The 22,196-nt window shown below is 42.0% G+C and overlaps 1 long non-coding RNA gene across 2 annotated transcripts in view; it reads left to right on the top strand.

Moving 5' to 3' along the window:
• LOC129148462 (uncharacterized) overlaps positions 1-14,456 on the top strand; it is a 39,407-nt gene extending 24,951 nt beyond the window's left edge. The window contains exons 4-6 of one of the 2 annotated variants that reach the window (XR_008555462.1): positions 11,524-11,593; positions 13,817-13,898; positions 14,354-14,456. This is a non-coding gene — a long non-coding RNA (uncharacterized LOC129148462). Of the gene's footprint in view, positions 1-11,523; positions 11,594-13,816; positions 14,164-14,353 lie in introns of those variants that run through there. The other variant, XR_008555463.1, reaches the window with a different exon arrangement.
• Positions 14,457-22,196: the final 7,740 nt, after the last annotated feature.

Below are 22,196 nucleotides of genomic sequence, written 5' to 3'. Positions count from 1 at the left end.
TTGTCCCACATAACAAACCAATCTTAGTTATTTGAAGAATATTTTCTTTATTTTCCTGAAGAAATTTATACAGTTAGATGTTATTTTTGATTAACAAGTCAGCCATCAAATGGCATCACCTTATGAGATGGTACCATCAATGATAGTAGTTTAATGAATAGTTATTTTATACTGGAACTCTGCTGGTTTTATTTATTTTTATTTTTTATTTTTTGCTTTTCTTTCTTTTTTTTTTTTTTTAATGAATCTTTATTGTTCAGATTACAATTGTTTCTCCTTTTTCCCCACATATCTCCCCACCACCCAGTTCCTACCCCCACCCTCTTCCCTTACCTCCCCCCCACCCGCTGTCCTTATCCATAGGTGTATGATTTTTGTCCAGTCTCTTCCCATACTCCCCACACATACACCCCTTTCCCCCTGAGAATTATCAATCTACTCCCATTCTATGCCGGATTCTATTAAGTTCACCAGTTTATTCTGTTCCTCAGATTTTTAATTCACTTGACTTTTAGATTCACTTGTTGATAGATATGTATTTGTTGTTCATAATTTTTATCTTTCTTCTTCTTTTTCCTCTTTTTAAAGAATACTTTTCAGCATTTCATATAATGCTGGTTTGGTGGTGATGAACTCCTTTAGCTTTTTCTTATCTGTGAAGCTCTTTATCTGCCCTTCAATTCTGAATGATAACTTTGCTGGGTAGAGTAGTCTTGGTTGTAGGTTCCTGCTATTCATCACTTTGAATATTTCTTGCCACTCCCGTCTGGCCTGCATGGTTTCTGTTGAGAAATTAGCTGATAATCGTATGGGAGCTCCCTTGTAGGTAACTAACTGTTTTTCTCTTGCTGCTTGTAAGATTCTCTCTTTGTCTTTTGCTCTTGGCATTTTAATTATGATGTGTCTTGGTGTGGTCCTCTTTGGATTCCTTTTGTTTGGGGTTCTGTGTGCTTCCTGGACTTGTAAGTCTATTTCTTTCATCAGGTGGGGGAAGTTTTCGTTCATTATTTCTTCAAATAGGTTTTCAGCATCTTGCTCTCTCTCTTCTTCTGGTACCCCCATAATTCTGATGTTGGTTCGCTTGAAGTTGTCCCAGAGGCTTCTTACACTATCTTCAACTTTCTGAATTCTCTTCTCTTCATGCTTCTCTGGAAGAGTGTCCTTGGCCTCTTTGTATTCCAAATCTTTGAGTTCATTCTTGCAATCCTCTAGTCTGCTTTTGGGTCTCTGTATAATATTTTTTATCTCAGTCAGTGTATGTTTAATTTCTAGTTGGACCTCATTGAATTTATCGGCCTTTTCCATGAAATTCTTGAAAAACCTTATAACCGTGGTTTTGAACTCTATGTCCAGTCGCTTGTTCTCCTCCATTTCTTTGGTTTGTGATCTGTTTCCTTGCCTTCTCATATTCTCTGCTTCCCTAAGTTGGTAGGGTAGTTTTGAGTACTAGGTGTCCTATTGGTTCAACGGGTCAGCCTCCCAGTTACTTGAGGTGGACACTCTTGGTGTACCCTTGTGTACTGTGTGTCCCCCAGCAGGAGCTACAGCAAGGGCTAGTTTTCTCCTCCTTTGCTTGGGCGGTTTTGGAGCAGTCTGACTGGAGCTGCAGTTGGTTAAGCTGCTCCAGAAGAGGCCATTTATATGCAAAAGCCGCTGTGTGGAGCCTGGGTGGGTTTGTAGAATGTGCGGGGCGGGGTCTCAGGGCTGGGCGGGGTCTCAGGGCTGGGTGGGGTCTCAGGGCCTCACTAGGCTGGGGCGTGGCCAACGGCGATGGCTGCCATCAGCCATCTCTGCCTTTCCATGTTTCCAAGTCCCTGCGCCCCGCACTCCAGCGCAGTAAACAATGATTGCTGGGCGCACCACTGCAAAAGTCACTCTCACTTTCCGACCCGATGGCCGAGAGTCCAGCTTCTCCCCGTAGGTGCCTGGGTCCCCCGAGTGTCCCCAGAAACTGGATTTCAGAGTGATCCGGAGCTTGTCTCCCTGCGGGTTGAAGAAAAGCCACGCACCCAGCCGCCTGCCGCCGGCCAGATTCCCGTGCCTCCGTACCTCAGCTTTTCAGCGATTGTGCTTCTTTCTCTTCTTAGTTGTAAATCTTCCACTCAGCCAGCTTTCCCGTGGTTCTGGGTGGTAGACGTTTTTGTCTTTTAGTTGTATTTTTGAAATTGTTGTGTGAGGCAGCAGATTAGTTGTTTAACTATGCCGCCATCTGGAACTCTGCTGGTTTTAGATAAGTTGATGTTATTCACTTGTCTCTCCATCCATTCATCAATTCCTTCCAGTATTAATTGTTTTAGATATGTTATTGGTACATGAGATTAAAAGCCAGCGAACAAGGAAACATAAAGTTTGGCATTTTAGTGATTTATTATTCTGGCTGCTGAAATACAATTTTTAAGAAAACAGTAAAATCATCAGTCATATTACAGTGATAAAAAATTATGGTACCAGACAGGGGACATGTCTCTGAGCAGATCTGGCTAGGGCCTGCCTGTGGTCTGTGGGTTCTTGACTTTGTGCAGGAAAGATTTCAGAATTCAAGTCCAGGTGACTATGAGGGAACATTTACTAAAGCTGGGGACAGTGAAACAGGAAGGGCTTAGCATAGAAGCAACAGGAGAGCCTAGGCTGGGCTGCCTTTGCTCACTGGGAAGTCAGAGAAAAGGACCTTAGAAACAGGTTCAGAGGATTAGTCTGGGAATGACTGAACTCATGATAAAACCCAGTCACTCAAAAATCAGGGGTCTGTTTCCCAGGGCACCTTCATTCACATGAAACCATTTCCCCAATGCTTGGGGAGCGTCATACAGGAGGGATAGCATGAAATAGGCCATCCTTGCTCAACACAAGTTTTGACAAAAATACATCAGTCTACTTGGGGCAGTGGGCCGACAGTGCAATATATAGACTGTGTAACATAGACTCTCACACCTAAAACCTATATGTTCATGTTGACCAGTGTCACCCCAATGGATTTAATAAATAAAAATACTTAAAAAACAAAACAAAATCCTCCACTCCTCAGTTATTTTGCAGATTGAAACTGGTTCAGAGAGATGAAATGACAGGTCTGAGGTCCCCAAATGCATCCACTGTGCATGGTTATGTACCCAGCACTTTGCTCTATTAGACTTCAAACCTCCTGCCTTTTAAAAATCCAAAGAAGCTAAAAAATAGCAGGAAGCTTCAAATCTCCTTTTGGCAGAAAACTTTAAATCAGCAGAGTGGAACATCTTCTCTATCAGTGTTTCTTTACTTCTTGTTCATTCATTTACCAAATGTTTATTTTACAGACATTTCTAGAACCAGCCTTTTCAGTGCTAGATATCCCTCCCGGAAGGTACCTAGGCCTGTGCTTGTACCAAAGAGTCCCCAGTGCTGAGTAGGAATTCAGTGATTATTTTTAAAGGTTTCTTTTTAAGAAATATATACAAATTTTGAAGTTCACTTTGATCACCAGATACTAGGAAATGTTCTCTCCTCACAAGAGCCTTTATGCTATTCTCACAAGAGACCTGGTCAGTATCTGGTGAAATGAAGCTTAGCTTATTTTACAAAAATACACCAGCTGAAACCACAGGCCTAATTTTATCATAGAAATTTCCTTTGGATATTGTATCTAGGAAGAAAAATCTTTAAAGAACAAATGTCAGATATAGTTACAGTTTTGTATGAATGAAGATAAGTGTGGATTAAAGTTGCAAATGTACTCAGTATGTTAAATGTGCAGAGGAAATATGGTTTGTTTATTTATTTATTCATAAACTAGCGACCCGGTACACAAAATTCGTGCACTTGGTGGGGACCCTCAGTCTGGCCTGCGCCCTCTTGCAGTCCAGGAGCCTGGAGGGTTGTCCTACTGATGACTTAGTGCGCCTGAGCCATCAGTCAGACATCCTTAGCATTGCTACAGAGGCAAGAGAGGCTGCCACCATGTCTGCTGTGCTCACTACCCATGAGCCCGGCTTCTGGCTGAGCGGTGCTCCCCCTGTGGGAGCACACTGACCTCCTGCATTGAGTGTCTGTCCCCTGCTGGTCAGCATGTATCATAGTGACCAGGCATTCCACTATTCGGTCATTTGCATATTGGCCTTTTATTATGTAGGATATGCTGTAGATGAGACCCCCTAGAACCATAAGAAATGCAAATAATTCACTGCTAACTCATTCTGGAATTGCCCCCACTTCAAATTTCAAATCAAATTGCCCCCCCCACCCCCCCCGTGAGGTGTGTGCTGAGCCTTGGGAACCACTGGGCTTGACACTTTTCCTCTCTGAGCTTCATTTCTGAATACATACGCATAACCCATGGAAACTGTAATGTCTTCTCAGCCTCTTTCACTGGGTTGTCATGAAGATGTTCTGAGCTAGTAAACCTAGCAATGTTTCATCAAGTAAGTGATGTCTAAACCAAGGCTAAGCTCTAAGAAGCTTTCTTTGTTTTTTTAATCTCACAGGAACCTTTGCCGGTAGCAGGTGCTGATTAGGGGAGGAAGGCATGATTTTTCCTAGGACTGTAGTTATGGAAGCTTTGCAGTGGGTTCCGCAGGCCTCGGAGGGGCGGACTCTGGCCAGGAGCCCTGTAGTGGTCTTGTCCCTGGAGGCGCTGGGAGAGTGTGCAGGGTGTTAGGGGGCTGCTAGGGGGGCTGCAAGGCCAAAGGGGAAGTAACTGTCAAATCTTCCCGCTTGGTGCCATTCTTTAAATTGTCTTAACTGTTTCGCAGCTGTACCTGCTAAGGGAGGGACTACAATCTCCTGGACAGGGGTGAGGACCGGGCCAGAAGGGAGCCATTTGGGCTAGGAGGCCAGGTTTCGCAGCGTCCCCAGCTAGGTTCAGTGTGCTTCCCCTGCGGAGATGGTGCTGCTGCTGTTGGTTGGAAGGTTCTGACCCTTTGAGCCCACTCAGTCCTGCCTCCACCCGGGTCTGGAGTTGTAGAGAGGAGATGCGTACCTGGCCCCAGTGGAGGGGGTCTGGCAGCAGTGGGTCATGGGCTGCTTTAGGGGCACTGACGGGTGGTCGCTGATGTGCTATAGTGTGGGCATACCTGGCAGGGGTGGCAGGGGAAGAGATTGGGAGTCAAAGGTTGGGCTTCAGCTACCCCCAAGGCTGGTTCTTCTCCCCATCTGGTCAGCCTCCCTGACCCCTGGGGATTCAGGGGCTGGGGTAGGGTGTCCATCCATCCCCCCAGGGGTGTGGGTGCTGGGGTAGGGTGTCCGTGCAGGGGGATTGGAAGAGCTCCCCGTGGCTGCTTTCCCTTCCTTATTTGCAGTCCAGGCTCCTGTCAGGCATTCTCCTCAGACCCACCCCCCGCTCCCTGGGAACTTGGTTCTGGCTGCCCAAGCCCTGCTGCACATGCAGCCTCCTGCAGATCCGTCAATATGTAAATTGTTCATTACTGGGACATCATAATGGACAATTATCATATTACCTCTTTATATGTATAGATGTATGTTATTTCAGGGACAATTGGATAATATAATTATCGACAAATATTTTATAATGAAAATTTATAATTTCTTTCTTGTGATAATGGTGTTATAGTTAAAAGAAGAATTTCCTTATACTTTAAATATTTATGGTGAAAAACTTAGAAATGAAGTGTCCTGATGTATGCAACTTGTTTGCAAATTATTCAAAAGAGAAGTGTGTGTGTTTGTATGGGGGAGAGAGATAGAGAGACAGAGAGAAAGAGAAGGAAAGAGTGATGGGTCAAGGACAGAGAAGCAAAGCAAATATTATAAAATGATAATTACTGAGTATAAACTGAAGATATAATTACTCATACTAGTCTTTTAACGTTTTTGTATGCTTAAAATTTCCAAATAATAAGTTATATTTCAATTTACATGATCCCTATCAAAAATAACATATCTCCCCATCCCTAGCATAAGCTAGAAATAGAGCAATAATATTTATGTACAATCATATATACATATACACATTGAAAATAAATTTTAATAATTCCAATAAAATATTAATGTGTTATAAATAAATAAGAAAATATCTGAATGTTTCATGGTCAGACTATCTGATTTTTTGCTAAAAAGCAAATATACAAATAATAATAAAGTAATTAATATTAAATCATTATTATTCAAATGCCCATATTCTGTGTTCAATAAGACAAAAAAATCCTCTTCCTTCAGATTTACATTTTCAAAATATTTTTTATTGATTTCAAAGAGGAAGGGAGAGGGAGAGGAAGGATGGAACATAAGTGATGAGAGGGAATCTTTGATCAGCTGCTTCCAGCATGCCCAACACTAGGGATAGAACCCATACCTAGGCATCTGCCCTGACTGGGAATCGAACTGTGACCTCCTGGTTCATAGGTCGATGCTCAACCACTGAGCTACACCAGCCCATCCAGAGTCAAATTTTTTGATCAGATTCCACCTTTCAAAACAGAGCTTACACACTGTTGAATGTGGAAAACATCTGAGTCATTCCCTTACCTATAAGAAGCAGAATTAAAGGCGGCTCTCCATGATCTCATAGTTGACTTGCTTTCCTGGCCTCCCAAGTTTTCTTCATTACCAGGCAGAAGACAGTTAAGTTCAGATCTTCCAACAAAAAGTTATTAAAGTCACTTTTAAAACTTTTACTTGAAATAATGTGATATTAAAAATACGTTCCCTAATGTAAGATGTTTGTTTCACATGACAGCTCACAAACCTCACTATAATTGAGTTGTTTTTGTTTTCTTTGTAACTGTTCTTCCTAACAATCCTTCTTCACCAGGTACTGAGAAGTCTGTTCAAATACTCTATTTAGAAAGTCGCTCTGAGGTCATTTACAGTCCACTTCATGGTGGTAAAAAAGGAATGTACACTCTTGGAGTAACCAAGGCTAAGCTCTAAGAAGCTTTCTTTGCCAAAAGATAAGATGTCCAACTTGTACATCTTATTCCATGTTATCTTCCAAGTCCAACAATATTACTATTTGCAGATGAGGCTCCGTATGGTTATTCCTAGAATTAGTACAATGAGGAAATGATCACATTTAGGCCTTGAGGATAACTTTTTCCAAGAATGGCAAAATGTGAAGAGTTCCTGAGAGATGGCTCAGCAGAGCCCAGCTCAAAAAAGGCCCTGAAACATGTTTTATTGGAGATTTATCCCCAAAGCACACCCCTATGGGGCATGTTAACCAAATATCCATGATGTTACTTTAGTGCCTTGGGCTCATCCTAAGTTTAGCAGAAGAAATGGGAAAAGGGAATGAAAGGAGGCCCAATGTACTTTGTGAAACAAGGCAGAATGGCCAAACCTCAAACTCCCTGAAACAAATAAGGTAAATTATCAAGCATTGGAAAACTAATCCCATAGCTAGTTACTGGAGTTTATTTAGCCATATGTAAGTAATGAGCAGCAACTATCTTGTGATCTGTAATTATTGGGAACAATGAAGTTTTTATAAGGACACTTGCGGGAGCCTGATGCATCGGGGATCTCCCTTTTCCGGGTGCCGCGAGGGAAGAGAGATGAACAAAATGGTTCTAAGGGGAGGCAGCCAGGGATTGAGAAATATTAGAAATAAAGAGAGGAGACACAGAGATAGATTTGAAAGCTGGGGCTGGGTGCATCTTTCTGTGCCTGGCTGAGGCCACAGAACAGATCCAGACTGCAAAGCTGAGGCTTTATTTATAATCAGGAACAAACAAGGCAATTGACAATGTTCTTGTAAGTTTCACTTGTTTTGGCAGCACTTGCTGCCCCTCCCACAGCCCACTAGCTACCCAGGAAAGACCTAGGGATCAGTTACAGGATCAAGCTTAATTATGCTTAGAGGACTGTGCCCTTTCAAGCTTGGGACTTGTTTGTGACTTTGCCAGCAGGTCAGTCCGAGCCTTAACACTGTAACCTCTTCCTACAGACACTCAATTTTTATTTGGTTTCAATGTCTCACATTGGTCTTGGAACAGTTCCCTGTTGCATCAGAAGAACTAATATATCTATTGTGTATTCTAGAAAAGCTACTGGCTGTTTTTTTCCTTTTCTTTTAGGATAAGCTAGTTATATTTTAGTGATTCTCTGATAAGGTATCAGAATCCAATGATTACCATCAATATTATTTATTTTCTGGTGGTAACTGAAGATTTGACCTGCATTTACACCATTCACATTTCTCTTGTCAACAAATAAAAATAAATACTTCCACAGCCATGTTGCTATTTTTTATAATACAGAAAACATTTAATAGATTTAGAATAAACAGTGTAGAATAAATATTGATCTTATCTTGCCCTCTTTATATTTTCATTTTTTAAGAAATAAGGAAACACTAGGGCTGAGTAGCTCAGTTAGTTAGAGCATCGTCCCATACACCAAAAAGTTGCAGGTTCAATTCCCAGTCAGGGCACATACCTAAGTTGCTGGTTCAATCCCCAGTCATGGCACATACAGAGGGCAGAGATCATGGTTTCGATCTCACATAGATTTTTCTCTCTCTCCCTCTGCCCCTCTCTCTCTTTCTTTCTCTCACTATAAAATCAATAAACATATCTTCAGGTGAGGATTAAAAATACATAAACAAAATACAATAATAAATAAATAATACAATACAGTAATAGTCTGTATCATTTTTCAGTCCAATTTCTCTCTTTATATTTACATTATAAATTTTCTAATCATTCTTATAATTTAGGTTTTTAATCATTTATTACATATACTAGAGGCCTGATACCTGAAATTCATGCAAGAGTAGGCCTTTCTTCCCCCAGCTGCCAGCACCAGCTTCCCTCTGAGACCCAGGACCCAGGCTTCCCTTGCAGCCCTGGCTTTGTCTGGAAGGTCGTCCGGAAGGATGTTTGATCTAATTAGCATATTACACTCTTATTATTATAGATATATATCAATCAACCATATGTAGTATTAGTTCATCTTTCTGGATTTATATACAGGTATATTTTATGAAATATTTTGGAACTTTTTTGTTTATATTATCATAAATTTTAAAATCTATCTACTTTGAGACAAATAGTTCTTTATTGATTTTAACTGCCCTGTAGTATTTATTCACATAAGTATTTCATAACTATTTATGTATTCCTTTACTGGTGAATAGTTACCATATTTTGTTGATTTCATTTATTTATTATTTTTTAAAATATATATATATATTTTTGTTTACTTCAGAGAGGAATGAAGAGAGGTAGAGCGATAGAAACATCAATGATGCAAGAGAATCTTTGATCGACTGCCTCCTGCACACCTCACACTGGGGATTGAGCCTGTAACCCAGGCATATGACTGGTTTTCAGAGCAGACCGTGACTTCCAGGTTCATTGGTTGATGCTCAACAACTGAGCAACACCAACCAGGCATATTTTGTTGATTTTTAAATGTGCAATATGACACATTTAAAATCATTTGGAATCCAAATACAGTGCTACTAATAACGCATGTGGCCTTCTTCTACTCTGTGTAGGACACAGATCTGCAAACTTCCTTTGTAAAGGGTTTGGTAGTAAATGGTTTGGGCTCTGTAGACAATACCATCTTGGTCATAACTACTCAACTCTGCCATTGTAACATGAAAGTAGCCAAAGGCAATATGTAAATGAATGTACATGTCTGCCTTCCAGTCAAACATTAATTATGGACACAAAAATGTTAATTTCATATTATGTTTATGTATCACAATATTGTTTTCTAACTTTTAAAAAGTGAATAAAAATTATTCTTATCTCATGAGACATATATAAACAGGCAATAGGCAAGATTTCATCCACTGACTATAAATTGCTGACACCTGGTATACAGATAATATAATGACATACCCTCCTTTATCACATTTACAAAAAATCATTTCCTTCTTTGATATAAAACATTTAATAAAATAAGTCAAAAGTGAAAAGCTCAGATATTCTACATGATGATGAGCAAACCAGTGACCTAATGAAAAATTCTCGCTCTCACCACTGACTTGGCCAAAATGCAGAAGTGTCCTGTGTTGAAGGTATTCTGCAGGGACAGAGTGTCAGAAAGCAATGCTGGGTGGATGAGTTAAGCCACACTACTGAGCAAAGGAGGCCTGGCAGCAAGGAGCCAGGGTGGCCTCCTGGTACTGCGCAGAGGCCCCACCAGGTGGCACTGCAGTATCAAACGCTCCTGGCTGGCCAGCCTGGCAGATCTGGCCACAGGAGCACAAATCTGTGAGGGGGACAAGCCTGGGGGCCACTGGGCTTCCTGGCTCGCGCTACTGCCCCGCCCGGGTCCGCCAGGGTCTCGCGGGCGGAGGAGCCGTTGGAGGCCGAGGCCAGCTGGTGTGGATGCCTCCTCCACAGCCAGACCAAGTGCATCTGCCTGGGGTCCAGGCCACCATCCTGCAGGCGCTCCACTTCTGCCTGTGGGCTGGATCCGCTTGCTAATCTGAAGGAGGAGCTGGAGCTGAAGCTGGGCCAGACCCCTTCCTCAATGTCACCAAGGTGAGATCCCTCCTGCTCACCTGCCCAGAGACTCCAGCCTAAAAGCCCTATCTGCCCCCCTCCCCCCACTCCGAGCAACTAGGTACTGGTTTGAGTGTCCCACGTGGTGGTGGCTGTAGTGGGCGTGAAGGGTTCGTTCAAAGGGTGAACTTGGGCCTGCCAGGTATTTAAAACACTTGGAAGATTGGGGTTTCCCTGGGCTTTGTTCTGGGGTCAGCCAAGGGGTCCCTTTCCGGAAGGGTGGGACTTGGCGAGCCCCTGGGTCCTGGGAGAAAGCAGGAGAATTGACAGCCCCAGGGCGAGACCAAGAGCCCCAGTGCAGGCTCCTTCCCTGTGCGCAGCTGGTCCCCTGTCATTCTGGTGTGGGTTGCACTAGCTCACTGGACATGGATGAGTGGTGGCTGCTGAGCTGACAGGAGGCAGCTGGGGACAGAGTTCCAGCCAGACCCCAGCAGGGCCCCGAGTCTATTAAGCCAGGCACTGAGGGGTCCTGCTTCTCCAGAGCTTGTGTCTCAAGCCAGGGGACAAGACGGATCTGTAGTCCCCAGAAAGTTAACTACCTGTTCAAACAGGGTGTGTGTGTATATGTGTGTGTGTGTGTGTGTGTGTGTGTGTGTGTGTGGCGGGGGGTGGGGTGGTGTGACCGGGGAAGGGTGGAGAGGAGAGCTGAGGGAAGGGAATGGGCAGGGGCAGAGCTTATTCCAGGCTCTGGGAATGTGTGTCTAGGAGGGAATTCACCATGTGAGCCCATATACCACTTGGTGTTTATACAGCAGTGACTTGAGTGCAAGGATGATTATTAAATTTTGGTTTGTAGGGTGGTTGGTTGGTAGGGTGGTTGGTTGGCTGGGTGGGTGGTTGGGTGGTTTGATTTAAGAAGAAATAAGAGCGAGAGAAAATTGTCACTCTTGACTGAGAGCCCAGCAGTGGCCTGGCTGGCTGTCCTTCAAAGGCTGAGTTTGGAACTGTCCTGAGAGAGATGGCAGCACTTCTTGCCCCTGTGGACTAAGGCTGGCATTCTTGCTGCCTAGCAGGCTGGCCGTCTACCGGCTTAGTGGCAGGAATGATTCACACGCAGCTCCCTTCCTCACAGGAGAGAATAGGTGACATGTGACTGTCAGTCCTTGCACTAAGCTGATGGCAGGATGGAGCAGACCCTCCATGTAAGTATTCAGCTTCACAAACCAATTGAGTGAGTTAAATCACATCTATTATGTTTTTTAACTTTTAAGGCAGAAAATACAGCCACATTTTCATTCCATGTTTACAAGAGTTGATGTTTACCTAAAGAAAATTGACTTCACTTCTTTTTCAAACCTGGGAAGTTACTTGTTGAATTTTATTAAAAGTGACATGTAGTGCTCAACACATCTGTATTTCCTGAGCCTATAACACAACATTTTCATACCAATTCAAAGAATATGCAATTGATGTTTTAAAAAGATAATGCTAAATTTACTGTTGGGCTAAAGGACAGTTACTAAGAAATGTTTAATAGCATCTACCAAAAGGTTATAGGATAAGTTTTATAGAGATTTTGTACTTTTGAAATGAGTAGTATTATAAAAATGTATTCACATTTTTGTGAAGTGTTGCTACCAGAAAGGTTAATCCAAGGAAAAGTTTATTATTGCTGAGATATTTAGGAAGATTGTAGAAATCTGAACCTACAATTACTTTTTTAAGAGTATGTAGAAACCTTAAGAGGTCTAATTTTACCCTCATTCCATAGATGAAGCTAGGAAACCCAGAAAGGTTAAGTGAAATCCCTAAGACCACAAAGCAAGTTCGTAGCAGAGATCAAATGAGAACCCAGGGCCAGTGCTCCTTCCACTTTTCCTGTCGGCCTCTGTAGAGCCAGTTGTGGTTAGAATCATAGAGCTGTGACTTAGGAGATCTTAATCCTTTAAAAATATTTTATGTATAAATATGCTCCTCTTATTTTTGCAGTAAGAATGGCAAAAACCATTTTAAAAGAAAATTTGCTGTGGTTCATGTCTAAAGTTTACCAAGTCTGAACCTTTACTGAAGACATCAGCCTTCAAATATGGAATTCTTCAAATACAGCCTGAGCTTTAGACATGAGGCATCCTGCCTAGGAGCCTCTCTTCACAGTGCCTGCCCTGCCCCCAGCCCTACCCAGCCCCCAGTCCCTGCCATTCCCTGTCCCCAGCCCTGCCCCACCCCCCAGCCCTGCCCCATTACTTTTTCCAAGCAGACCCAGCATGTCCAAAGCCCAGTGTTCTCATTCAGGAGCTGGTAGAGTGCAAGAATGCATTTTAAAGGATATTTCACAATCCAAAGCACTTTTTAAGTTTCTCAAAGATAAGTGGATGGTCATTGAACATGGATACAAAATGCATTTACACTAATAAGAGTTCCTTAAATGTTTTTAATTTTTTTCTCATTACAAATATAATACAGGATTATGGGTAGAAATTTCAAAAGAATAGTATAAAGTAAAAGAAAAAACTTCTTTCCACTATCCAAGATTAACTATTGTGAACATTTCAAAGTATATCCTTTGGTCTTTTGTAAATTTATATATCCAGATACCATTTTGAGGTGATACTATTCATTTATTTAAATTAATATATTTTGTATTGACTTCAGAGAGGAAGTATAAAGTAAAAGAAAAAACTTCTTTCCACAATCCAAGGTTAACTATTGTGAACATTTCAAAGTATATCCTTTGGTCTTTTGTAAATTTATATATCCAGATACCATTTTGAGGTGATACTATTCATTTATTTAAATTAATATATTTTGTATTGACTTCAGAGAGGAAGGAAGAGGGAGAGAGAGATAATAGCCATGAGAAAGAATCATTGATCAGCTTCATCCTAAAAGCCTCCTACTGGGGATGGAGCCCACAACCAGGGCATGTGCCCTGAAGGGGACTCCATGCATGACCTCCTGGTTCCTAGATCAATGCTCAACACTGAGCATGCCTCCAGGTCAAGATGATACTATTTATTAAGTGTGTATCCTGATTTGTTTTCTTTTATTTATGATTTATGCATTCCACTACATCTATAACCATTTTTTCCCATTTATTAAGGCACTGTTTATTTTTCCCAGCTTTATTGAGAAATAAAGGCAGACAGCACAATGGTTTGATTTACATACATTGTGAAATGATGATTGCATTGGGTTCAGCTAATATCCATTGAATATGTGACAAACCAACATTGAAATCTCTAATGTAATTTGAGTCAAACCTACAATTCTTACTGTTGCAAAAATGTTGTGCTATTTGCAAAAATTAGCTTGTACTTGGAATTAAAGTGCAGGGTGTGGTGGGACTGCAGGCTGGGGCTCTACAGCCCTGGCCTCTTGCCCTTGACCCCTGTGCCTGTTCACATGCAGTTCCTTTCTCCTTCCAGACTTCAGAGGAGGCTGGTGATGGATGTGCTGCCCCTACTGGATGGGCTCCACAGTCTGTCTTCCCACCACTGAGTGGCAGAGGTGAGAGCCCACTGTGTCAGTCTGTGGAGCATATGAAGTTCACACCTCACTTCTGTCTCAGCAGCCCTGGGGGTGACCTCAGCAAGAGCGTGCGTAGCACCTATGCTAGCCTCTGGGGTGTGCTCTGTGTGGGCCCAGCTCACCCACAGCTCCTCTCCCCCTATATCTCAGCCACCTTCCAGGTCCTTCTGCTGGAAGCTCTGGTTCGCTGAGAATCTTAGACTCCTCTTCCCCCATGAGCTGTGTGGAAGCTTCATATAACAGGATGCTTTTCAGGGAAAACTGGCAAGAGAAAAAGAAAAAAAAAAAAATATCAGGATTCCCCCCAATACTTTGGAGTCCAGGGCCCCATTGTCCCTGGTCCTCACCAGAGATGGGTTTTCCTCAGCATTTGAGGGGCTTATGCCCAGGCCATGGCTTTAGAAATGCATGGAGAGGGGTTTCTTTTCTTTTAGTACTTTGAAGTGCTATGCGAATAGGTACTTTTATTTTATTGTTCTCTCTGGATGTTCTTCCTGAAGAAGGTGACTGAGTTGGCTGGCTGCGCAGGTGCTGGGAAAAGAGGGTGAGTGTGCTGTCCTATGTGCCAAGATGCAAGGTGTTTGTGCTGTTCTGCATTTCTGAGCCTCTCTCACCATGTGAGTCAGGTCTGGCCAGAGGCAAGAACAGCCATGAGTGGCTACTCCCAAGCTTTCCTGACAGCACTCCTCTGTCTGACCTCTACCCCTTTGGACTGTGCTCATTGCCAGCTGAATCCACAAGTGAGAGGAGCCTGGAGCACTGTGTCTCTGGGTGGAGAGGATGAGCTTCGGTGGCTCCCTGTCCCACATCATGGAACACAAGGAGGAAGATTTTACTGGGTTCAGACACTGAAAAGTCCTTTATGACAGCCCACATTATTACCCTAACTAGAGGCCTGGTGCATGAAATTCGTGCACGGAGGGGCGTTGTCCCTTAGCCCAGCCTGTACCCTCTCCAATCTGGGACCCCTCAAGGGATGTCCGAATGCCCTGGGATCGGGCTTAAACGGGCAGTCGGACATCCTTCTCACAATCCAGGACTGCTGGCTCCCAACTGCTTGCCTGCCTGCCTTCCTGATTGCCCCTAACTGCTTCTGCCTGTCAGCCTGATCACCCCCTAACCACTCTGCTGCCAGCCTGTTTGCCCCCAACTTCCCTCCTCTGCCGGCCTGGTTACCCCTAACTGCCCTCTCCTGCAGGGTTGATCACCTCCAACTGCCCTCCCTTGCAGGCCTGGTCCTTCTCAACTGCCCTCCCTTGCAGGCTGGGTGCCTCCCAACTGCCCTCTCCTGCTGGCCATCTTGTGGGGGCCATCTTGTGTCCACATGGGGGCAGGATCTTTGACCACATGGGGGCAGCTATATTGTGTGTTGCAGTGATGATCAATCTGCATAGTACTCTTTTATTAGATAGGATAGAGGCCTGGTACAGGGGTGGGGGCCAGCTGGTTTGCCCTGAAGGGTGTCCCTGATCAGGGTGGGGTTCCTTTGGGGCGTGGGGTGGCCTGAGCGAGGGGCCTGTGGTGGTTTGCAGGCGGGCCACGCCCCCTGGCAACCCAAGCAGAGGCCCTGGTATCTGGAATTTATTTTCCTTCTACAATTGAAACTTTGTAGCCTGGAGCGGAGCCAAGCCTGGGGCTCCCTCTGAGGCTGGAAAACATTTGTGTTGGGGTTATAATTGAAACTTTGTTGCCTTAAGCGGGTGGGCCGGGCCAGGGTGTGCAGAAAGCTTTGCTTCCCCTGTTGCAGGCGGCAACCCTGGCCTGCTCTCTCAAGCTCCATTCTGCCGCCATTTGTTTGAATTTGTTTACCTTCTATAATTGAAACTATGTAGCTTGAGTGGAGGCTTAGGCCTGCAATGGCTGGCAAAAAGTTTGGCTTCCTCTGTTACCTAGGAAACCTTGCTCTCTGTGGCTGTAGCCATCTTGGTTTGGGTTAATTTGCATACTTGCTCTGATTGGATGGTGGGTGTGGCTTGAGGGTGTGTTGGAGGTATGGTCAATTTGCATATTTGTCTATTATTAGATAGGATGATTCAGTCTTTGATGAACAATTAGAACCTCCCTGACTGGACCACAGAGTAAAGTGTCAGACCTTTGATGAGTGACGCTCCGTCTCTCATCTTCGTTCAATCCCCTAAAAATGGAGATGTGTTGATTTCACTCACCAGAGTTATATTTTTTTTGTCTCCCAGTCAGGTTGACAGGAAAATTGGAGCCATCTCTGGAAGGAGAGAGCATATGAAGACAAGGTATTATTTTTACCATAATTTTGAATACCACTCTGCCTGGTACACAAAGAAAAATCGTTTATCCTTCCTGACCTTTAACACAGCATAAGTGTTGTTTCTGCAGTTGCGATCTGTAGATGATTAAAAGGCACGGGCTTCCAATGACAATGCTGCCTTCCTTCATCCTTGTCCTGGGGTAGCGTCTCTCCTGGGCACTGTGCCCGGGACCCAACCAAGACACCAAGAAGTGACTCTGCTCTGTCGACAGCACCCTGGCCCAGCGTTCCTGGAATGGCACAACACGCCCATTCTTGTCCCTTGGTGGATGTGGTTTAATGAAGCAGAGGGTCACTGTGGGAGGACTGTGCTGCCCATGTTGTGTTTGTGAGATGGTTAAAAGGTTTGGAAGCTCCTTTAAGAAACCATGTGGTACAGTGAAGGAACTGTTCACCCAAGGGATCACATTAGAAGTGGCTGAGACACAGCACCTTATTAAAGGCTATGAAAAGCCCGTGATGGGATGAGAACTTAGCTGTGGAGGTCACTGGTCTAGATGGTGGCCCTCAACCCCACTGACTCCAAGTTTCCATGGGCAATTCCTTATACTCAGCCCCCACCACAACTGGCCTTGCTGGGCCAGAATCTCTGGGGCAAGAAAACCAAATCTGGGTCACACCTTTTATTCTTTAACCTTTTAAAAAATGTAACTGTGGATTCACATTATTTGTAAGAGATAATGCAGAGGTGGCCCAGCTAATCTGACCTGGTTTCCCTCAATAATATCTTATGAAAATCTCACAAACCGGATATTGACATTGTCTCAACCACCCAGTAAGTCAGGTTTCCTGATTCCCTTTGTGCCCATTTTCTCGTGTGAGTGTTGAGTCCTGTGCTCTTTTATCACGTGCATTCTCCATGCGGTCCAGATAAAGAACAGCTCTATCTGATTCATGCGCACCTAGGACAGTGCCTTCTATTTTTTGGAATATTTTTATCACAGTAAAATATACACAATGAAATTTGCCATTTAACTATTTTTCAGTGCGCAGTTCAGTGCTGTTAAGTACAGGCATATGGTTGTGCTGCCGTCACCACCATCATCTCCATCACTGTTCTCATCTTCTCCAACTGAAGCTCCCGCCCCACTAAACAACAACACTGCATCCACCCCCCACCCCTGGTACCCTCCATCTTACCTGTGTCTCTATGACTCTGGCGGCTCCAGGGACCTCTTGTGAGAGTGATCACACAGTATTTGTCTTCTGTGACTGGCTTATTTCCCTGAGCATCATGTCTTCAGGGTGCATCCAGGTTGTAGCATGTGTCACAATGTGCTATTTTTCTAAATTGAATTTATTGGGGTGAGATTGGTAATGACATTATGTAGCTTTCAGGTATACAGTTCAATAACACATCATCTGTATGTTGAATTATGTGTCTCACTGCCCTTCCCCCGACCCCCAGGTCAGGTCTCCTTCCATCACAATTTATCCTTTCTATACCCTCTTCTACACACACCCTTTCTCTCTGATAATCACCAAACTGCTGTCTGTGTCTACTAGTTTGTTTTTATTTTGTTTGCTTAATCCCTTCATCTTTTTCACCTAGTCCCCCACCTCCGTCCCCTCTAAGACCTGTCTGTTTTCTATATCTAAAAGCCTGTTTCTATTTTGATTGTAGTTTATTTTGGTCATTAGATTCCACATATAATGAAACCATAAGGAACTTGTATTTCTATAACTGGTTTACTTCACTTAGCATAATACTCACCAGCTCCATCCATGCTGTTCCAAAAGATAAGATTTCCTTTTTGGGTGTGCAGGTGAGTAGTATTCTGTTGTGTATAATGTACCAGAGCTTTGTCTCCCCTTATCTGCTGCTGGGTACTTGGGCTGCTGTGAAATCTTCGCTGTTGTAAATAATGCTGCAGTGAACATATGGGTGCATATACCCTTTCAGATCAGTGTTTCAGGTTTCTGCAGATATATTCTCAGAAGTGGAAATGTTAGGTCATAAGGCAGCTGTATTTTTAATTTTTGAGGAAGCATCATACTGCTTTCCACAGTGGTTGCACCAATCTGCATTCCCTCCAAGAGGACACGAGGGTTCCCTTTTCTCCACATCCTCACCAGCACTTGATGTTTATTGATTTATTGATGATAGCCATTCTGACAAATGGGAGGTGATTCCTCACTCTGATTTTCATTTCTCTTTCTGTAATGATTAGTGATGCTCAGCATCTTTTTATTTATTCGTGTAATGGTCATCTGCAGGTCCTCATTGGAGAAGTGTCTATTTAGGTCCTTTGCTCATTTTTAACTTGTGTTGTTTGGGTTTTTTATGATGTTGAATTTTATTAGTTCTTTATAAATTTTGGATATTTAGCCCTTATCAGATGTATCATTGGTAAATATGTTCTCCCTTTCAGTGGGTTGTCTTTTCATTTTGTGCATGGTTTCCTTGGTTGTGCAACAACTTTTTACTTTGATGTAGTCCCATTTGTTTACTATTTCTTTTGCTTCCCTTGCCCAAATAGATATATCAGTATTAAAAATATTACTATGAGAATTTATTTCCTTTATTTTCTTCTAAAATTTTTATGGTTTCGATTCTCACATTCAAGTCTTTAATCCATTCTTCATTTATTCTTCTATATGATGGATGATGGTAGTCTGCTATCTTTTAATTTTATACAGATCTGTCTAATTTTCCCAGTAGCATTTATTGAATGGACTATCTGTACCCCATTGTATGCTCTTGTATCCTTTGTCAGAAATTAATTGACCATAAATGCATGGGTTTATTTCTGGGCTTTTTGTTCTGTTCCAATGATCTATGTGTCTGTTTTATGCCAGTACCATGCTCTATTTATTACTCTAGCCTTGTTGTATAGTTTGATATCAGTTAGCATGATTCCTCCAACTTTGTTGTTCTTTTTCAAGATCACTGTGGATTTGGTTTGGTTTTATTTTGTTTGTTTTATTTGTGTGTGTGTGTGTGTGTGTTTGTTGGTTTGTTTTTAGTGTTGTTGTTGTTGTTTTTTAGTACTTCCATATAAATTTTGTGACATTTGTTGTAGCTATCTGAAATATGACATTGGACATTTTAATGATGTTAATTCTTCCTATCTGTGAACCCCAGATATGCTTTTACTTATTTGAATCTTCTTTAACTTCTTCCCTCCTTCTTCCTTCCTTCCTTTATTTTCTTTCCCTTCCTTCCTTCCTTCCTTCCTTCCTTCCTTCCTTCCTTCCTTCCTTCCTTCCTTCCTTCCTTTCTTTCTTCCTTTTTCTTTCTTTCTCTGTCTTCCTTTCTTTCTTCTCCTCCCTTCCTTCCTTCCTTTCCTTCCTTCCTTCCTTCCTTCCTTCCTTCCTTCCTTCCTTCCTTCCTTCCTTCCTTCCTTCCTTCCTTTTATTATGCGTGGATCCTCATCAGAGGATGTTTTTTCCTTTGCTTTTTGAAAAGGTGTGCAAGGGAGAGAGTGAACAGAGAGGGCGGGTGGGGGAAGTAAGACAGACAGAGAGAGAGAGAAACAATGATATGAGAGAGACACAATGATTGGTTGCTTCCTGCACTCAACAAAATGGTGGCCAGGGATCAAAGCTGTAATCCAGGTATGTGTCCTTGACTGGAATGGAACCTATGACCCTTGGATGTATGGCCTGACACTCTAACCACTTGGCAACATCGGTCAGGCTTTCAATTTCTTCCTTCAGTGTCTTTTAATTTTTTGAGTACTGGTCTTTTACATCCTTGGTTAAATGTAATTTTAGGTATTTTGTGGTTTTATTATGCTAATGTGAATGAGATTTTTTCTTAGTTTCCTTTTTGAGAGTTCATTATTGGTGTATAAAAATGCAGCTGATTTCTGGATATTTATTTTCTATCTTGCTCTGTTCTGAATTCATTTATTTCTTCTACAGTTGTTTTTATTTTTGTTTGTTTGTGTTTTTTTTTATGGAATCATTTGGGGTCTCTATATACATTATGTCATCTCCAAATGATGAGTCATACTTCTTCCTTTCCAATGCAAATGCTTTTCATTTCTTTTTTTTTTTTTTTTTCTAATGGCAGTGGCTTGGACTTCCAGCACTATGTTGAATACATATGATGACCGCAGACATCCTTGATTTGTTCCTGATCTGAAGAAAAACGCTTTTGCGTTTTGTCCATGGAGTATGATGTTGGCGATAGGTTTGTCCTACATGATCTTCATTATGTTGAGGTGCGTTCCCTCTATTCACACTTTGCTGAGAGTTGTTATAATGAATGCGTGCTGAGTTTTGTTGAATACTCTTTCTGCATCTATTGTCATAACCGTGTGATTTTTATTCTTTATTTTGTTTATGCTGTATCATGTTCTTTATGTGCAGATACTGTACCAAGATTACATGCCTGGAATAAATCCCACCTTTTAATGTGTTACTGGATCCAGTTTGCCAATATTTTGTTGAGGATTTTAGCATCTGCGGTCATCAGGGATATTGGCTTATAATTTTCTTTCTTTGTAGAGTCCTATTCTGGATTGGGGATTAGGATAATGTAGGACACATTAAATGAGCTTAGGAGTCTTCCTTTGAATTGAATGTTTTGCATGAGTTAGAGGAGAACAGGTATTAGTTCTTCTCTGAAAGTTTGATGAATTGCACTTTGAAGCCATCCAGTCAAGCACCTGTGTTGGTTGAGAGGTGGTTTTTCTTTTAATCCTCACTCAAGGATATTTTTTTCCAATATCCTTGAGTGAGGATTTTTTTAATTTAATTTTTTTTAGAAAGAGAAGAGGGAAGTAGGGAAGGAGAGAGAGAGAGAGAGAGAGAGGTGAGACACACTCATCAAATGGTTATCTCTCACACACACACCTCAACATGGGGCAGGGGTGAACCTGCAATCCAGGTACTTGTCCTTGACTGGCAATTGAACCCATGATCCTTTGGTGCATTGATCATAGCTCTAACCACTGACACACAATTGCCCATGCTTCATTGATCTCTTGTTTTTTTTTTTACTCTTTTGTTTATTTCTGCTCTGATCTTTATTATTTCCTTTATTCTCTTCACTTTGTCGTGTCTGTTTTTCTATTGCACTAGTTCCTCTCAGTGTAAAGTTCAATGATGTATTTCATATTTTTCTTGTTTCTTGAGGTAGGCCTGTAATGCTATGAATTTCCATCTTAGCTTATGCTGGGTGCCATAGAGTTAGGCTTGTTGTGCTCTCATTTCCATGTGCTTCAAAGGTATCATTTCATTATTTCCTTGATCTCATTGATAACCATTCATAATTTAGTAACATGTTAATTAGCCTCCAAGACTTTCTGTGTTTTGCAGTTCATTTCTTTTTCTGTTTATTTTTTTAATCTGATAATTATTAATACTTATTGTGGTCAAATAAATATAAGATTTACAGTTTTTACCACATTTAAGTATACATTAAGTATATTGACATTGTGCAACTCTCACCACCATCTATCTCCAGATTTTTTTTTTCATTGCTTTTATTTCTTTGTTAATAAATTTATTGTGGTGGGGTGGTTTTAGGTGTGTACAATTCTGTAATAGATCACATGTATATCATTTTTTCTTATTGACTTCTAATTTTATACAGTTATGTCCAGGAAAGATTCTTGATATGATTTCAATCTTCTTAAATTCACTGAGACTGTTTTGTGCCGTAACCTGTGGTCCATACGAGAAAATGTTGCACATTCACTTAAAAATAATGTATATTCTACTGCTTCAAGGTGAAATGCTCTGAAGATACCAATTAAATCCATTAGATCTAGTGTGTTATTGAAGGCCATTCTTTCCTTCTTGATTTTCTGTGTGGACTATCCATCTATTGATGCCAACTGGGTGTTAAAATCCCATACTATGACTGTATTATTGTTGGTCTCTCCATTTATGTTCCATCATGATTTGATTTACACATTTAGGTGCTCTTTTGTTGAGAAAATACATATATCCAAGGGTTATATCTTCATGTTGGATTGCTCAGTTTATCATTATGTGGTGTCCTTCTTTTTCCCCTAATATAGCCTTTGTTTTAAAGTCTA

The sequence above is a fragment of the Eptesicus fuscus genome (genome assembly GCF_027574615.1).
Source record: "Eptesicus fuscus isolate TK198812 chromosome 16 unlocalized genomic scaffold, DD_ASM_mEF_20220401 sc16_unplaced_1, whole genome shotgun sequence".
NCBI lineage: Eukaryota > Metazoa > Chordata > Mammalia > Chiroptera > Vespertilionidae > Eptesicus > Eptesicus fuscus.
This window is presented reverse-complemented; position numbering and strand designations above follow the sequence as displayed.